Here is a 16236-nt window from a genome sequence, read left to right as displayed (position 1 = left end):
TCCTAACATTGAATGACACAAAAATTACATTACTATTCCAAAAGAGAGGAGGAAAGGGTCCATAGTGAATAAATACTGGAGCAAAGCAAGACTGAAACCCTACACACAAATTTTGTATCTCTATGATTGATGTTAAAGCGATTATTTGATGAATCTTCATACCTCCCACTCTTCCTAGTGTTGTTGACTACATCATCAGTTTTCCTTAACAATGGAGCAAGATTCCACAACCCCTTTACACCTGTATCTCCCTTTAAAGAAGACAGAACCATGGGACTTAAGGTAACAACTTACGTTTACCTGGGTTAAAACCTGTCCCATCCATGACTTACATTTACATGAGCTTTGACATGGTAATAGATTCTGATAGAATACCCTGGCAGCTGAAAACCAAAAGTCCTGCTGAGACTGTCTTAATGTCATTGTGCAACTGTTATCAGTCAGCCAAATTCATATCTCAGGGAGAACTGTTTTTGACACAGTTCCCAAGATGTCCTGCTGTTGTGGAACAATCTTTCTATATGCTATGAATATGTATTACTCTCATTGGTTAAAAAGAGCTCAATACCCTATAGCTGGGCAGGAGGAGGTTAGATGGGCAAACTAGACTAAAAGGATGCTGGATGAAGAAGTACAGAGTCAAAGGAGTGACCAGCCAATGGTAGAATGAATCAGACACACAAAATGGGACAGACATAAAGCTAAACAGCAGAATGTAGACTAACAGATATGGGTAAATTTAAGTTATAACAGCTCGTAAGTACTAAGCCTGAGCTACCAGATGAGCATTCAAAATAAAAGACGCAGTGTGTTTCAGAGCAGCTGCAGGACAGGAAAATTTCACCTACACAAATGGCACCCAACTTTCAGGACCATATACATTCACATAAAGCCAGATAAGCTTTAAAAAAGGAATCTAAACACACAGTCAAACTCGAATTTCTGGTACCACTGTTTTCTTGTTTGCTAGAGGCAAACAGAGGCATGCCTACTTTAAGATGCATTTTCCTGGTTTGTGTTACCAGCATGGATGGGTCTTTTGGGAGGCCCTGCTACTGAACACTTAATGGGGTTTATGAGCAGCAAGCAATGCTACTTGGTGGCAGCATGGACTCAACACTTCCCAGAGTTGGGGCAGTAAATGCTGCTCACACCTGTACCTCTGACATGAAGCTCGGCTCTCAGGGAACCAAACAGGGCAGAATCAGCTGCCAAGGCACAGGCTTTGGTCCTAGCCACACCACTTAACAGTTTGAAATTTGGCTCATGTGGTCAGAAAAGGACAGAGATACTCAGTAAAGCAGGATCAGATGGGAAAAGCCTCTAAATGTGTCACAGTGTGTTTAATAATATGCACAGACTTGGAAGAGAAAGAGAAATGGTATATAAAATAGTTTTAAAATAATCAGGTCCTAAAAGACAGAGTAAAATAATAAAAAAGCAACAGCAAAATAAAAATTAAAAAAACATAGAGAGTCTGGATCCTGTATGTTATTCTGTCATCTTTGAAGTTTTTGGTTTCTAGAACATACTGTATTGTAAGGACTGCTTGATTAAACATATATATGTATGTATATATATATATATATATATATATATATATATAAAATGCCTTGACCTCCAAATTTTAAGTCAAAACATGTATTGCTTTGCAGGAGAGGTTATGCTTTTATTTCCACAGGAAATGAGAGGCTGTGGATTCATTCTGGGTTAAAGAAAATCAGGTCTGAAAGAGAAAGATCCTCTGAAACCCTAACTAAAGAACTAAAAGATATGCAATGCATATTTTATCTACTTAAACACATAAAAAATCATATTTGCCTGACTTATGTATAATGCACATTCTATACTAGAATTAATGTGAATATATAATATCTTTAAAAGTTTATGTATTTTCAGAGCAAGCTGACCAAACACCTATGAAAATTGATATCCCTGGTGATCCAGAATTTCATAATTTCTCTTTTAGAGTCTCCTCAAAATTCTTCATCCAAAACAGCTTCAAGGCTGCTGGCTGAGAATGTCCAGCCTCACAGACTTCTGCAGCTGTTACTTCAATAAACGTACAGTCAAAATCATATTAAATTTGGAAAACTGCAAAGCATTTTTTTCTCAAGTCAGCAACGAGAAAGTATGATCCACCCTCTCCAATCTCACTCAATGTGCTGAATGAAGATTCAGTTCACTGTAGTAAAGCAAGAGAAAATGCAAATGATACACAAAAAGTAAAGAGAGATGTCTAATGATTTCTAATAATCTTTGCTATAATCCCATAATTAAAAGACCTCAAATGCTCTAACATAAAACATTAGGGTTTGGTAAAAGCAGCAAAAAACAAAAAAACAATTCAGTATTACAAGATAAGTGCAAACATTGACGCTTTTCCATATTCCGATAATCATGACATTGACAAATAAATCAGGGAAACAATTCAATGCAAAACTGCTTCAAACATTAAATACTAAGGAACAGACTTAACGAGGATGTGAAAGACTGAAACAGCTAATTTAATAACAGTGAAGGAAGAAATCGAAGAAGACAGTAGAAGACGGAAAGCCCTCTTACATCCAGGAAAAAGCAAGTAAATATTAGCTGCTTTCAAATTATGTCATGGAGCAACAGAAACAAAAACAGCATGCTATTGCAACAAAACGAGATGTGTAAGTCAGTGGAATGAAATAGCAAACCCTGAAATATGATCATCTATCTAGTATCACCTGATTATTGAAAAAAAAAGTGCCCAAAACATCCACTGGAGTAAAGGAAACCATGTTACAACACTTTAGTTAATTTTTGCTATTTTAGCAAAACTAACCATCTAAATGTAGAGAGACTAACCTGTATTCCTGTCTCTCTTTACAAACATCAGTTCAAAATCAATCAATGCTCCTAGTGTAAGATGTGACATCCTGAAACTTCTATAATAAAAACACTTTATAGGCACTGTATAGGAACTGTAAAGCCTCTTTAAATGCATTCTGGAAACTGCCCAGGAAACAATATCAAAAACTGATAAATTAAATTTCAAGAAATAAAAATCTGGCCAGGAGGTGGTGGTGCATGCCTTTAATCCATGCACTCGGGAGGCAGAGGCAGGCAGATCTCTGTGATTTTCAGGCCAGCCTGATCTACAAGAGCTAGTTCCAGAACAGGTTACAAAAGCTACAGAGAAATCCTTTCAAAAAAAAAAACCGAAAAAAGGAAAAATTAAAAAAAAAGAAAAGGGGGATATAGACATGATAGGATAAAAGGGTAGATCATTGAACTTACTTTAATCCAAAAATCAACTATTAATCTGAAATATGTTACATTGATATATATATTTTGATACATTTTTTCCTCTTTTTGTATTGTTTTTATTGAGCTGTATGTTTTTTAATCTGCTACCTTTCAACCAATCTCTATTTTTAAAAAATATCTTGATTTCAAAATTTAAGTCAAAGATATATTACTTTGGAGAAAGGCTATGCTTATATTTTGACAGAAAATGAGAGACTATGCATTCATTCCAGGTTAAAGAAAATCAGGTTTGATCAAGGAAGACCCCATGAAAAATCTAACTACAAACATAAAGAAAATAACCTAGAAGAACTATAAGATATGCAAAATATATTTTACCCGCTCAAACATAAAACAAACATAAATCATCTTTGGTTGACTTACATACAATTAACAGTCTATACTTGTATTAATGCAGAGATGTATCTTACCTTTAAAAGCATATCTTCAGAGCAAGGAGATCAAACACCAAAAGAAAAACAGATGGCCTAGGTGATCCAGCATTTCAAAATGCCTCTGTGACAGTCTCCTCAAAATTCTGCATCCAGAATTGCTTCAAGGCTGCTGTCTCAGATCATACTCCAGTCAGGACTTGACCATAATTGTAAATTTTCCCAGGATCCCCAAAAGAAAACAGTGCCCACATCAACAGGAAGTAGTCTAGAGAACAACGTCCACATCCCAAAATGATGGATTATATTTACTAATTATTATTTAAAGTAGATTGGTTGCAAGTTGTTATTGGTAATGGTCAGGAAAAAAAACAAAAAAAGTTTATATTCAGGGATCTTGTTCTAAAAACAAAGGTTGGCAGGCAGTGGTGGTGAACACCTTTAATCCCAGCACTCAGGAAGCAAAGGCAGGCCGATCTCTGTGAGTTCGAGGACAGCCTGGTCTACAAGAGCTAGTTCCAGGACAGGAACCAAAAGCTACAGAGAAACTCTGTCTAGAAAAAAACAAAAAAAGAAAGAAGGAAGGAAGGAAAGAAAGAAAGAAAGGAAAAGAAAAGAAAATGGGGATATAGAAATGATAGGATAAAAAGGTAGATTATTGATTTACTTTAATCCAAAAAGCAAAAACAACTATTACTCTGAAATATTTTACATTGATAAGAATTTTGATTTTTTGATACATCTTTTCCTCTTTTCTTTTTTGTATTGCTTTTACTGAGCTACAAAGGTTTTTTTTTTTTTAATCTGCTCCCCTTTCTTCCTCCCTTTTCCTCTTCTACACTCTCCAGTGACTTGCACACTCCCAATTTATTCAGGAGATCTTATACTTTTCTCCTTCATATGTAGATCCATGTATATCTCTCTTAGAGTCCTCTTTGCTACTTAGGTTCTCTGGAGTTATGGCCTGTAGACTGGGTTTTCTTTGCTTTATGTCTTAAAGTCACTTATAAGTGTATATCCACCCATTTGCCTGCAAATTTTGAGATGTCATTACTTTTACCACTGGATATAACTATATTATGCACCACAATTCTTTCTTTCTTTATTTTGTTTTTTAAGACCGAGTTTCTCTTTGTAGCTTTGGAGCCTGTCCTGGAACTCACTATGTAGACCAGGCTGGCTTTGAACTCACAGAGATCTGCCTGCTTCTGCCTCTCCAGTGCTGGGATTAAAGGTGTGCACCACCATGCTCAGCTATACCACATTTTCCTTATCCATTCTTTGGTTGACGGGCATTTAGGCTGTTTCGTAGTTCTGACCATTACATATGATGCTGCCAAGAACATACCTGAGCACATGCCCTTATGGTATGATTGAGCATCCTTTGGGTATATACCCAATTGATGAAAATTTAACTTAGTTATACTGTATGTATATTTCTATTCTTATTTGAAGTATTGTGTTTATGCAGCCCATTTAAAAACGCAATGTATAATTAAGAAATACAGATTAATAATCATATATAATAGTCAAACTTATAGTCATGTTAGGTATGTTTTCAAGGTCATCAACAGCTACATTGAGGCAGATAGATGGTCTTCAAACACTACAAAGACCTACAGAATATGACATTTAATACATTTAATAACTTAAGACTTTTAATAACAGTGAGACATGTCTGCTCCTGGCAGCACCAATCTATTTCAGAAAAGGTGATGGGCATCAAAGAACATCTGTAAGGAGTTTGCTTTCCTTATGGGAAAAACTAGCTTTATAAAATGTCTCTCAGCAGAGATATCTGGGAAAGTACATTTTAGACTTGTAAAATTATTTTAAATGTTTTATAGATAAAAGTCAGGCATGGAGGCAAACACTTATAACTCTCACATTTAGTATGCAGAGGCATGTATATTGTTTCCAACCAGACACAGCAGGGAACTGAAAAATTTCTAAATGCCTTGGAAATGAAATCACACTCATCACCAACAGGTATCTCTATTGCAGATGCAAAAGTATTTTAAAATACATATTAAATAAACTGGAAGGGAAATCAGCATCTACCATTTTAAAAGTCTGGTATATGAAAACTAACAGGAGAAATATGCAAAGAAAAAAATGATGAGTTCTTTTCTTTGTGGGGGTTGTTTACTTTTTAAGACAAGCCCTTATATCTACTCAGGGTGAAGCAAACAGAAAGAAAGGCAATATTTTCCTGTTATTGTTGGCTGTGTATTTTTTATACAAGGATACATCAGGTACCCAGGTTGATGCAAATAATGATGATTTTGTTATTGCTGTTTGTTTTTATTTTGTTGTTGTTTTTTGGTTTTTTTCCCTGAGAGAAGACCTCGCCATGTATCCAGGCTGAGGCAGAACTAGGAGTCGGTTTACTTCAGCCTCCAATATGGCACCACACCCAGCTCAGAAATATAGACTAATAGGTGAAAGAATGTGAAGCATTTTAAATAGAGAATATAGAGCAATTGATCACATAATTGATGTGACCTCAGAAACTCACACCTCAAGTGAACAGGGCTGGACCGAGGCCTCGAGAAAACAAGCCGGGACCTATGCCTTGAACGAACAGGCGAAGAAACTCTTCCTCGCAAGAACTGGGCTGCCTCACGCGAACAGGGCCGAACTGTTAAGAAATCCGACGAAATCGATGATTAATCCCCAAATAGGTTCAGTTTATGAAAAGAAACTTCCGTCGTCACTTACCTGACTAGGGGAACGGGGAGAATTTCCCGACTTCTTCAGCACCTCAGACGCGGCAGCTGAGACGAGAGAGCGAGAACTTCAAAAGCCGCTCGAGGACCCCAGCGGATCCTCTTCAGAGTTAGTGCGCCCAATGGAGGACTCCAATTGGCTAGCTGGGGTCACCTGACTGCTCTCCAACTCCTTCTGCGTGCTGCGGCTCACGAGGCCCTGGAGGCACGTCCAATTTAGGTGTCTATGCCATTGCCTACATCTTTGTGAATTAAAAATTTTATATGGACTATATGAGTGTGCCTTAAACACTGTATGACCAGAGAATTCCACTAAGCCCGGTCTCAAGCTTGGAGAAAAATAGTCAAATAGAATGAACAAAAGCACACAAGATTTTCACTTAAAAATCAGGCCTTTTCCGGACAGATGTTTCAGTGGTTAAAAGCATTGGCTCTTCTACTCGGCCTAAGTCCCAGGTCGGAAGGATACACAAAATGACTCCCAGCGTTTGACACCTTTAGTTTCCCTGAATCTACCACACTCTTTAGGTTTCCATCAAGAATAGATGCAGTCTTCTGGCTTGTGTGGACACTATATGCACAGGGTACACAAATATGCAGATATGCACAATACCATTCTGTACCGCCAAAATACATTTGTTAGAAAACACACATATATTACACTCTCATATATTAATGTCCACACTTCTTTGATGTATATAGTACTAGTTCTTATTTCTACCAGTTGCTTTTTTCTGGATGGTGACACAGTCGTTTTATTTTTCTTCTTAAGTTTGTTAATATAGTGAAACCAAACTGATCTCATTTTGAGAAGCTGAGTTTCTGCATAAAAAGCACTTTGTGTTGTTAGATTTCATTTACTAATGTTTTGCTATGAGTTTTTACAACTATATGCAAGAAGATTACTGATATATTTTTTCTTCTGACAGTTTTGCTTAGGTTGTCACAGAATTAAGTGTCATAAAATAAAATAGGAAGCTTGTCATATTTACATTCTTGAAAATGTTATGCAGATGAGATTTACCTCATCCTTAAATTTTGTTTAAGTTTATAAGATCATTACTATGCACCTGGAAATTCTAATTATTGCGGTTGAAAAGTTTTTCAACTATTATTTTAATATTTTAATTGCTTGAGGATAATCAAAATTTCTGTTTTTTCCTGGGTATTGAATGTACATTCAAAGAGTTGCTAAATTTTGCTTCATTTTCAAATTGTGTTATTTTCAGTGTTTTACTATAATATTGTTTATTAGTTCTGTAATACAACCTTACATTCATTTTTAAAAATTTTAAGTATTTGTCATACAGTCAGATGTATTTTTCTGTGTATGTATGTGTTTATGCTGTGTATCATGTTTAAATTTATTTGTGTGTGTGTGTGTGTGTGTGTGCTAGAGTTTCAGTCCAAGAGTCTTCCTCAATTGCTCTCCTCATCATTTCATCAAAACATGATCCCTCACTTTAACCCAGTTAGCAATGAAAGTTCCCTATCTCTGTCTTCCCAGCCCTGAATTACAGATGGGCAGCCGTGCCAGTGGGCTTTGCTTTTTTTTTTCCTTTGAGTGCCTGAGATCTAACTCGGGCTTATAACCATATCTCAGTGCAAATATCCATTCAGTCCAACTTCAAAAGTCCCCATAGTCTCAATACTTTTTAAGGTCCAAAGTCCAAATTACCTTCTGAGACTCCTGACAATCTCTTAACTGAAATTCCCCGTAATATCAAAATAAAAAAGCAGATCTCTTATTTCCTACATCCAACGGTACATGATAAACCTGGCCGTGGTGGCGCATGTCTTTAATCCAGCACTTGGGAGGCAGAGGCAGGCAGATCTCTGTGAATTTGAGGCCAGCCTAGTCTACAAGAGCTAGTTCCAGGACAGGCCTCAAAAAGGAAAAAAGAAAAACAAAGGCACAGGATATACATCACCATTCCTAAAGGGAGCATAGGGAGCACAGTGAGAAAATTCCAGAATAAAGGAAATTCAAAAACTAGCAGGACAGGCTTCATATTCTGCATCTCCATGACTGATATTGAATCTCTGTTCCAAACTCCAAAGTCTTTCAATTTTGTTGAATGTAACATTCTTGTCTCTCTTAGGATGATTCTACACCTAGTCTGCAGCTCTCCTTGGCAGATAACCTACAGCTCTGGCTTCACCTCCACAGTTTCACAAATGGCGTCTCCCAGCCTCCATGCAGGGACTACGAGGCCTCAGTTGCTTTCTGTAAGCATAGAGGAAGACCCCACAGCCCCTGTCTTTGAACGACTTTTCTAAAGCTGACAAGTTCTGCTGCTTGATGGGACTGGGAGCTTCCCCATTGTTAAGTTACTGTTGCATCAGGTTGCTGTTGATTATGGTTTCCTTCACTGCTTAAGCTTGTCTTCAATTGCTTTCTACTACTTGTGTGCCTAGCTGGATGGGGTGTCGCTCTGAGGTCACACCACTCCTTTTATTCCATTTAGCATCAGGCATTTCCTGAAACTTTTTATCTCCTTGAGCACTGAACATAGCCAACTATACTTCCTAATGTTCCTCCAGAAATTTTGGACAAGTGCAGTTACAATCTTTGCTAAAGTATCACAGTTACGGTCTCTAGACCTTAGTAATATTCTTTCCCTTTGAATCTTCTTGAGCTGAGTCCACATTGCCCTATCAGCATAGTCCCTTAAGTCTCATTTCAAGTGTTCAACTGCTTTTCTATTCCAAAGTCCCAAAGTCTTCCATAGTCTTCAAACAACAGCACAGTTAGCCCTTTCACAATGATAGCACAGTCTTGGTACCACCTTCTATCTTAGCCACTGCTTTATCGCTATAAACAAACATAATGGCCAAGGCAACTCTTACTAAGGAAAGCACTCAAATAGTTTCAGAGCTTTAGTCCATTGCCATCATGGCAGAGAACATGGAGGCAGGGAGGACAGTTATGGTGCTTAAGAAGTAGCTGAGAGCTACATCCTGATCTGCAGGCAGAGAGACAGAGAGATTGGGCCTGTCATGGACTTTTCAGAACCACAAAGACCACTAATCACACATTTCCTCTACCCAAGCCACACATCCTAATTCTTCTAATTCTTTCAAATAGTCCCACTACCTGGGGACTAAGTCTATTGAGGCCATTATTTTCAAATCACCACATCCTTACAATTATTACTAATGTTAAGGGGTGTGGTGGTTAGTGTTGAGTATCAAATTTTTCTTCCTTTAGCTGAATGAAGTTAATATTCGTCCTTTGGTTTTCATGAATACTATTTTCTGTATAAGCTGTATCATAAAACACTTAGTCTTTTGATTTTGACATTTTATTTTCTAGGATGTATTTTAAGATTAATATATTTTATATAATATAGAAATATTTCTTTTCTTTTGATAGATTAATATTCAATTGCATAGATACATAACATTTTACTTATCTCTACAAGCTGCTGGCTGTGTGTTATTTATGTAGTATATTTTTCATGAATAGTTACTGCTGGAATGTTACAGCTAATACCTACCTGCCTACTGAGGTGTGGCCTCACGACTATTTACCTGGATGCGGAAGCATGTCTGGCCCATTCCTTACTCTCTCTGCTTGTCCCTGGGTCCTGCTTTGACTGTTTGGTTTGCTTTGGATCTGATCTTCGTCCATCGTTCAAGCATAACATCCTGACTTTGTAAGTCTAATGCTTAATAAACCCCAATTCTTAGTTCTGAGCTAGTGCGAGATTCCGTTTTTCTTAATCGTCCAATTATTTCAACCTTCTAGTGAGGCAATGTGGGTTTTAACTTCTCATTCTCCATGCTGGAGGTTGAGACCTCACACGGCACAGACAGATTTGCTTTTGACTGAAAGGTAATTTTTCTTTTTCTTTTTATAAAATACCCGTCACTAGGGAGTTAGCAGTGTGAGAGCTGGAGCAGGGATAGAAGTGCTTTTACCAGCCACTGAAAAATCTCTGGAATGACCTTTATTATACAAGACTTAAGCTAGTTAGAATAGGATATTTGTTCTTATTGTATATAATTTTATAGTAGGTTTAGAACTCTCTTATTTGAATAAAAGGGGGAGGTGCTGCAGGAAGTTTACAGCTAATACCTACCTGCCTACTGGGGCATGGCATCATGCACTATTTACCTGGATGCGGAAGCATGTCTGGCCCCTTCCTTGCTCTCTCTGATTGCCCCTAGGTCCCATTTTGGCTGCTCAGTTTGCTTTGGATCTGATCTTCATCCATCGTTCAAGCAGAACATGCTGACTTTGTAAGTCTAACCCTTAATAAACACCAATGTGTTTTCTTAGTTCTGAGCTAGTGTAAGATTCCTTTTTTGTTAAGTGTCCGATCATTTCCACCTTCAAATAGATATCCACAGATAGGGTTGTTTCACCTTCATGTTTCTTCCATTCATAAATTTCTGACTTTTATTGAGTGTTCAATGGTATGATGATGGTGGGCAGGACCTATCTCTAATTTCTTAATAGCCTCCATTTAAAGGGTTCCATGGTGTGTATGTGTGTGTGTGTGTGTGTGTGTGTAAGGGATTCTGGATAGTAGGTGGATGCTATTAGCTTTCCTACCTCACTTCCACGAGGCACCCAAATATTACCATGAATTCGTGATTATGTGTGAGAGAATTGCCTGCCTCTATCTCTTCAGTAGGGTAAGCAATACATAATGCTACTGCTAAAGGGTATGTAGTCATGGACGTAGGTGACAACTTATTACCAGAAATGAGCCTGACTCTTGCATTGCCCCAAATGGGATCTGTGACCTCCATTCCTATACACCTTTGGCTTGCCTTAAACTTCAGAGTGCTAGTCTGCCCGTTGAATGAGGTCTTGTAATATTTAAGATCTTTGAGAATCTGTCAATAGAGATGGGATTTGGACCTCCCATTCCAATGTCAAGCATATTTGTCTCAGAATGTCCTCCAAACCCCTCTCCTGGGTCAGTCTGGTCCCCTGATTGTATCAGGGAACATGAGAAAGAAACAGTCTAAGAATAAAAGTTATTGGGCCCTAGGACAGCTAATGGGTAAACTATTTCCAATATAGGTTACTGTTTTTAACACCTAATATAAAAAAGTCTATAGTAAAAATAACTGCTGCAAAAAGTAAAAGATAGTCCCCTGACTGACAGGGAGCTACTGTCACGCTTTCCCTATCTGAGGCCTGAGCTGGACGACAAGAAGCAGATAGGGACAGCTAGGGCTGCATTCCAGGCACAGGTCCCATCAGCAAGACACATAACGACAACAACAAAATTATAGGTATATGAGACACTTGTCTTAAGCTCCTTTCTTTACAACTCTGAAACCTGGACAATGAAACGCTCTTCAGAGCAGAATGTGTTTGAGAAGGCATGTCTCAGGAAGAGTCTAGGTGTCACACTGAGAAATAGGCTGCGCAACAATGACATTAAGAAACATCTTCCTGACCAGCCTGGTCTACAAGAGCTAGTTCTGAACTCATATTTTTGGTTGTGAGCCTAGCCTTTAACGGCTGAGCCATCTCTCCAGCTCGGGGGGTGCACCCACATACTGAGACAATGGGGATGTTCTATTGGGAACTCTCCAAGGCCAGCTGGCCTGGGTCTGAAAAAGCCTGGGATAAAACCGGACTCGCTGAACATAGCGGACAATGAGGACTACTGAGAACTCAAGAAAAATGGCAATGGGTTTTGGGTCCTACTGCACGTACTGGCTTTGTGGGAGCCTAGGCAGTTTGGATGCTCACCTTACTACACCTGGATGGAGGTGGGTGGTCCTTGGACTTCCCACAGGGCAGGGAACCCTGATTGCTCTTCGGGCTGATGAGGGAGGGGGAGTTGATAGGGGGAGGGGGAGGGAAATGGGAGATGGTGGCGGGGAAGAGACAGAAATCTTTAATAAATGAATAAATAAATAAATAAATAAACAAACAAACAAACAAATAAATAAAATAAAATAAAAGAGCTAGTTCCAGGACAGGCTTCAAAACCACAGAGAAACCCTGTCTCGAAAAACAAACAAACAAACAAAAAACACAAAAAACAATAAAAAAAACCCAAAACATCTTCCTGGCTTGCCACTGCCAGCCGCTGCCCAGGGAGCCGCTTTGTCTAGGGCGGGGCGCACAGAGAGGCCGCCAGGTGACCCTCTGCCCCGGGCCCGCCCCCCCTTCCCGGGGCTGCGACTGAGGTGCGGGACCAGTATGGGCCCCAAGCGGCAGCTGACATTCAAGGAGAAGTCGCGGATCATCCAGGAGGTGGAGGAGAACCCAGACCTAAGCAAGGGCGAGATCGCGCTGAGCTTCAACATGCCGCCGCCCACGCTGAGCACCATCCTAAAGAACAAGCGCGCCATCCTGGCGTCGGAGAGCAAGTACGGAGTGGCCACCACCTGCCGCAAGACCAACAAGCTGTCCCCGTAAGACAAGCTGGAGGGGCTCCTCATTGCTTGGTTCCAGCAGATCCTCGCCGCGGGTCTGCCGGTCAAGGGCATCATCCTGAAAGAGAAGGTGCTACAGATAGCTGAGGAGCTGGGCATGGACGACTTCAAGGCTTCCAAAGTCTGGCTGGATCGCTTCCGCAGGCGCCAAGGTGTAGTGGCCTGCAGCTGCCTGACCGGCTCCAGGGCGCAAAGCTCTGAGAGCAGCGGTGGGAGTGCACCAGGCTGGTGCCCGCGGGAGGAGCAGCCGCTGTAGGTGGCTGAAGGCTATGCCTCACAGGACTTGTTCAGTGCCACCGAGACCAGCCTGTGGTAAGACTTTCTGTCCGACCAGGCCTCGGGGCTGTGGGGAGGTGATGGAATGGCTCGCCAGGCCACACAGAGCCTTAGTGTTTTGCTGTGCGCCAACGCTGAAGGCAGCGCAAAGCTTCCCCTGGACATAGCAACTTGCTTTCGGGAGGCCGGTTTTGGAGGTGGCCTTAATGCCAATATCACCACTTCCTTCAAGAGTGAGGGAGTAGAAGAGGAGGAGGAAGATGAGGAGGAGGAAGAAGAAGAGGAGGGTGAAGGGGAAGAGGAGGAGGAAGAAGAGGAAGAAGAAGGGGAGGAGGAAGAAGGTGGGGAAGGACAGGAGGTGGGAGAGGAAGAGGAGGTGGAAGAGGAGGGTGAGGTTGATGACAGTGATGAAGAAGAGGAGGAGGAGGAAGAAGAAGAAGAAAGCTCCTCTGAGGGTTTAGAGACTGAAGACTGGGCCCAGGGAGTAGTGGAGGCCAGTGGTGGCTTTGGGGGTTACAGTGTCCAGGAAGAGGCCCAGTGCCCCACCCTCCAATTTCTGGAAGGTGGGGAGGACTCGGACTCAGACAGTGATGAAGAGGAGGAAGATGAAGAGGAGGATGAGAAAGACGATGAAGACGAGGATGATGATGATGATGGCGATGAGGTCCCTGTACCCAGCTTTGGGGAGGCCATGGCCTACTTTGCCATAGTCAAATGGTACCTGACCTCCTTTCCCATCGATGACCGCGTGCAGAGCCACATCCTTCACTTGGATGATCTGATCCACGTGACTAGGAAGAACCATGCCAGGCAGGCGGGAGTTCGGGGTCTTGGACATCAAAGCTGATCTGCGGGACATAGCTGCGCTCCAGCCCGGAAGGACAGCACCTGCCCAAGGCAGAGAACTCTGGGCAGCTGCTGGAGATGGCTGGAGGAGTTGCAGGGCCTTCAGGAATGCTTCGCCCGGCCCCGAGACAGGCCCAGGGGCTGAGGTCTGCCTCACTGCTATTGCCTCCTTCTCAGATTCCTCTTTCCTCCCCGTTAGTTCCTGGGCTCAGGGCACTGGTTGGGTGGGAAGCTGTCCAGTGCTACCACGCTATACCACGAGTGGGCTAGACCATAGCAGCAGCCAGGGACAGGTCCTGGAAGCTCTCGGCAAGAGAGTGCCTCTCCCCTTGCCACCCAAACAGGTCTTTGGTGGGGGGATCCCAAAGCCATTCTGGAAAGGGCTCCAGAGGAAGGTCCAGCCTAGGCTCCCACAAAACTAGCATCCCCCCGTCCTGCACCTCTAGGCTGCCTAAAGAAGCACAGTGTAACACAGGGCAGCCTCCTGAGCCTGCCTCCTGCCTGCTTTCCACCTCCCTAAATCCCTTGCTCTGGCCCAGTCTTTGGCCCTTGGTTTTCTTTCCAGATTGGAGGTTTCCAAAAGGCCCTCTTGGGGAGTGACAGCAGGCACCTCCAATCTGGGCAGCTGCAGGCCTTGTGCCTCAACCTCTGCAGGCCCCCATCCTGGGCATAGGGGCCTGGAGCTGGGCCCAGAGTCCAGACGTCCAGGTGCTCCCTTCCCAGTTTGAATTCAATAAATCTGTCTACTCCCCTTTTGTGGGAGTGAATGTTTTAACAGCCAAAAAAAAAATCTTCCTCTACAAAAGGAAGTAAACTACAGGATACAGCAACCACGTTTGGAATACTTTGGCTGGAATTACAGGCAACTGTGAGCTGCCTGACATGGGTGCAGGAAACTAAACTCTGTTCCCCTATAGGAGCAAAAAGCACTCTTAATTATTCTGAAGCCGTATCTGCAGCCCATGTCTGGTTTCGGGAGTTTTCTCTTTGAGATAAGGTCTTACTACACAGCCCATGCAGTACAGAACTTAACAAGCATACTACCTCTGCTTCACTAATTTACTTCAAAATGCTTTAAGGGGGGAGGGAAAGCTGAAGAAAAGGCTCAGTGGTTAAGAGCACTGACTATTTTTCCAGTGCTCCTGAGTTCAATTCCCTGGAAACCACATAAGAAATGTTAGAGAGATATAAAGATAGTAATTGTGTTACTAAAAAGTATTGATATGTATGAAGATTAAGTTAGATGGATGTTTATAGAATGGAAAAGAAAGTAAGAAATCTTATGCAAGTCATGAATAGCTGACTATTCAAAGCATGTAAGGGATAAGACTTCGAGAAGGTGTATATGGTATTAAAATTTCTAAGGCCAAAGATCTACATTACAATAATTGGCTGAAATGCGTCTCTAACCAATTTTATTTAGAAATTGTTAGCCATTAAAATATTATACAGTAATTAAAATTCCAGACTGGTGTGACTAATCTTGGAGTTAATATACTCAGAGATACGAGATAAAGAATATTTTCTTCTTGCCCTCTAAGGTCAATGAGGCTACAAGGGACTGCCAGCTATCTCTAGAAACACTCTGCAAAGGTAGAAAGTCGCCTATTCTCTTGTTCAAGGAAGCCACAGAGACCCTAACCTGTGAATTCTAACCAGCATCCAGTCTACAAAGAAGAAGGTCAACACAGAGGAAAGATCTCCTCAGTGCTTCCAAGGCAAGGCATAGTCAAGCAAGGTCTTTGCCTTATCTTAGATGGATGGACAACTGGTGAAAAAAAGCATAGAGGAACACGAGATTGAGATCCTTCATAAGCCCAAGAGGTTCCCAAGGATTAGATTCTCAAGTAGCCTTAACAGTACAAAAACAAAATTTTGGCTACCTACATGGTCTTAATCACACAGCAGGAAAGTGTATGCATGGTAAAAATGATCAGTATGCTTAACAGCTCAAGGGATTGCAGTCCCCAGACATAACCATATGAAATAGTATTTTGAAAACTCTTTCCCAACTCTTTCCTTCCCTGATATAGGAAAAAAACCAGCTTACCTCAGCACTGCAGTGTCTAGCTATAGCTCATAAAGAAGTTTATCTTCTTAATCACTGAGGCCAAATCTAAATCTGTATTTACTAATGATGGAACACTGTCTCTTTCTGGAAGACTGTGTCTCCCAGCTGTCATGTGTCCTTCTTCACTCTAACCACCTATGTTAGAGGAGGCTGCTAGACACTCCAAGATTTTGGAAATTACTCAGAATACCCAAGTGATGTTTTTGGAATGCAGCTAGACATTCTCATAAAA

The 16236-nt window shown here is 41.2% G+C and overlaps 1 pseudogene; it reads left to right on the top strand.

The window, feature by feature from the left end:
- The first annotated feature begins 12575 nt into the window (after positions 1 to 12575).
- On the top strand, positions 12576 to 14597 carry LOC142841183 (major centromere autoantigen B-like; annotated as a pseudogene).
- The last annotated feature ends 1639 nt before the right edge of the window (positions 14598 to 16236 follow it).

This window comes from Microtus pennsylvanicus, chromosome X, assembly GCF_037038515.1.
Source record: "Microtus pennsylvanicus isolate mMicPen1 chromosome X, mMicPen1.hap1, whole genome shotgun sequence".
In the NCBI taxonomy this organism is placed as follows: Eukaryota; Metazoa; Chordata; class Mammalia; order Rodentia; family Cricetidae; genus Microtus; species Microtus pennsylvanicus.
The sequence above is the reverse complement of the archived record's forward strand: the minus strand, read 5'-3'. Positions and strand labels throughout refer to the sequence as shown.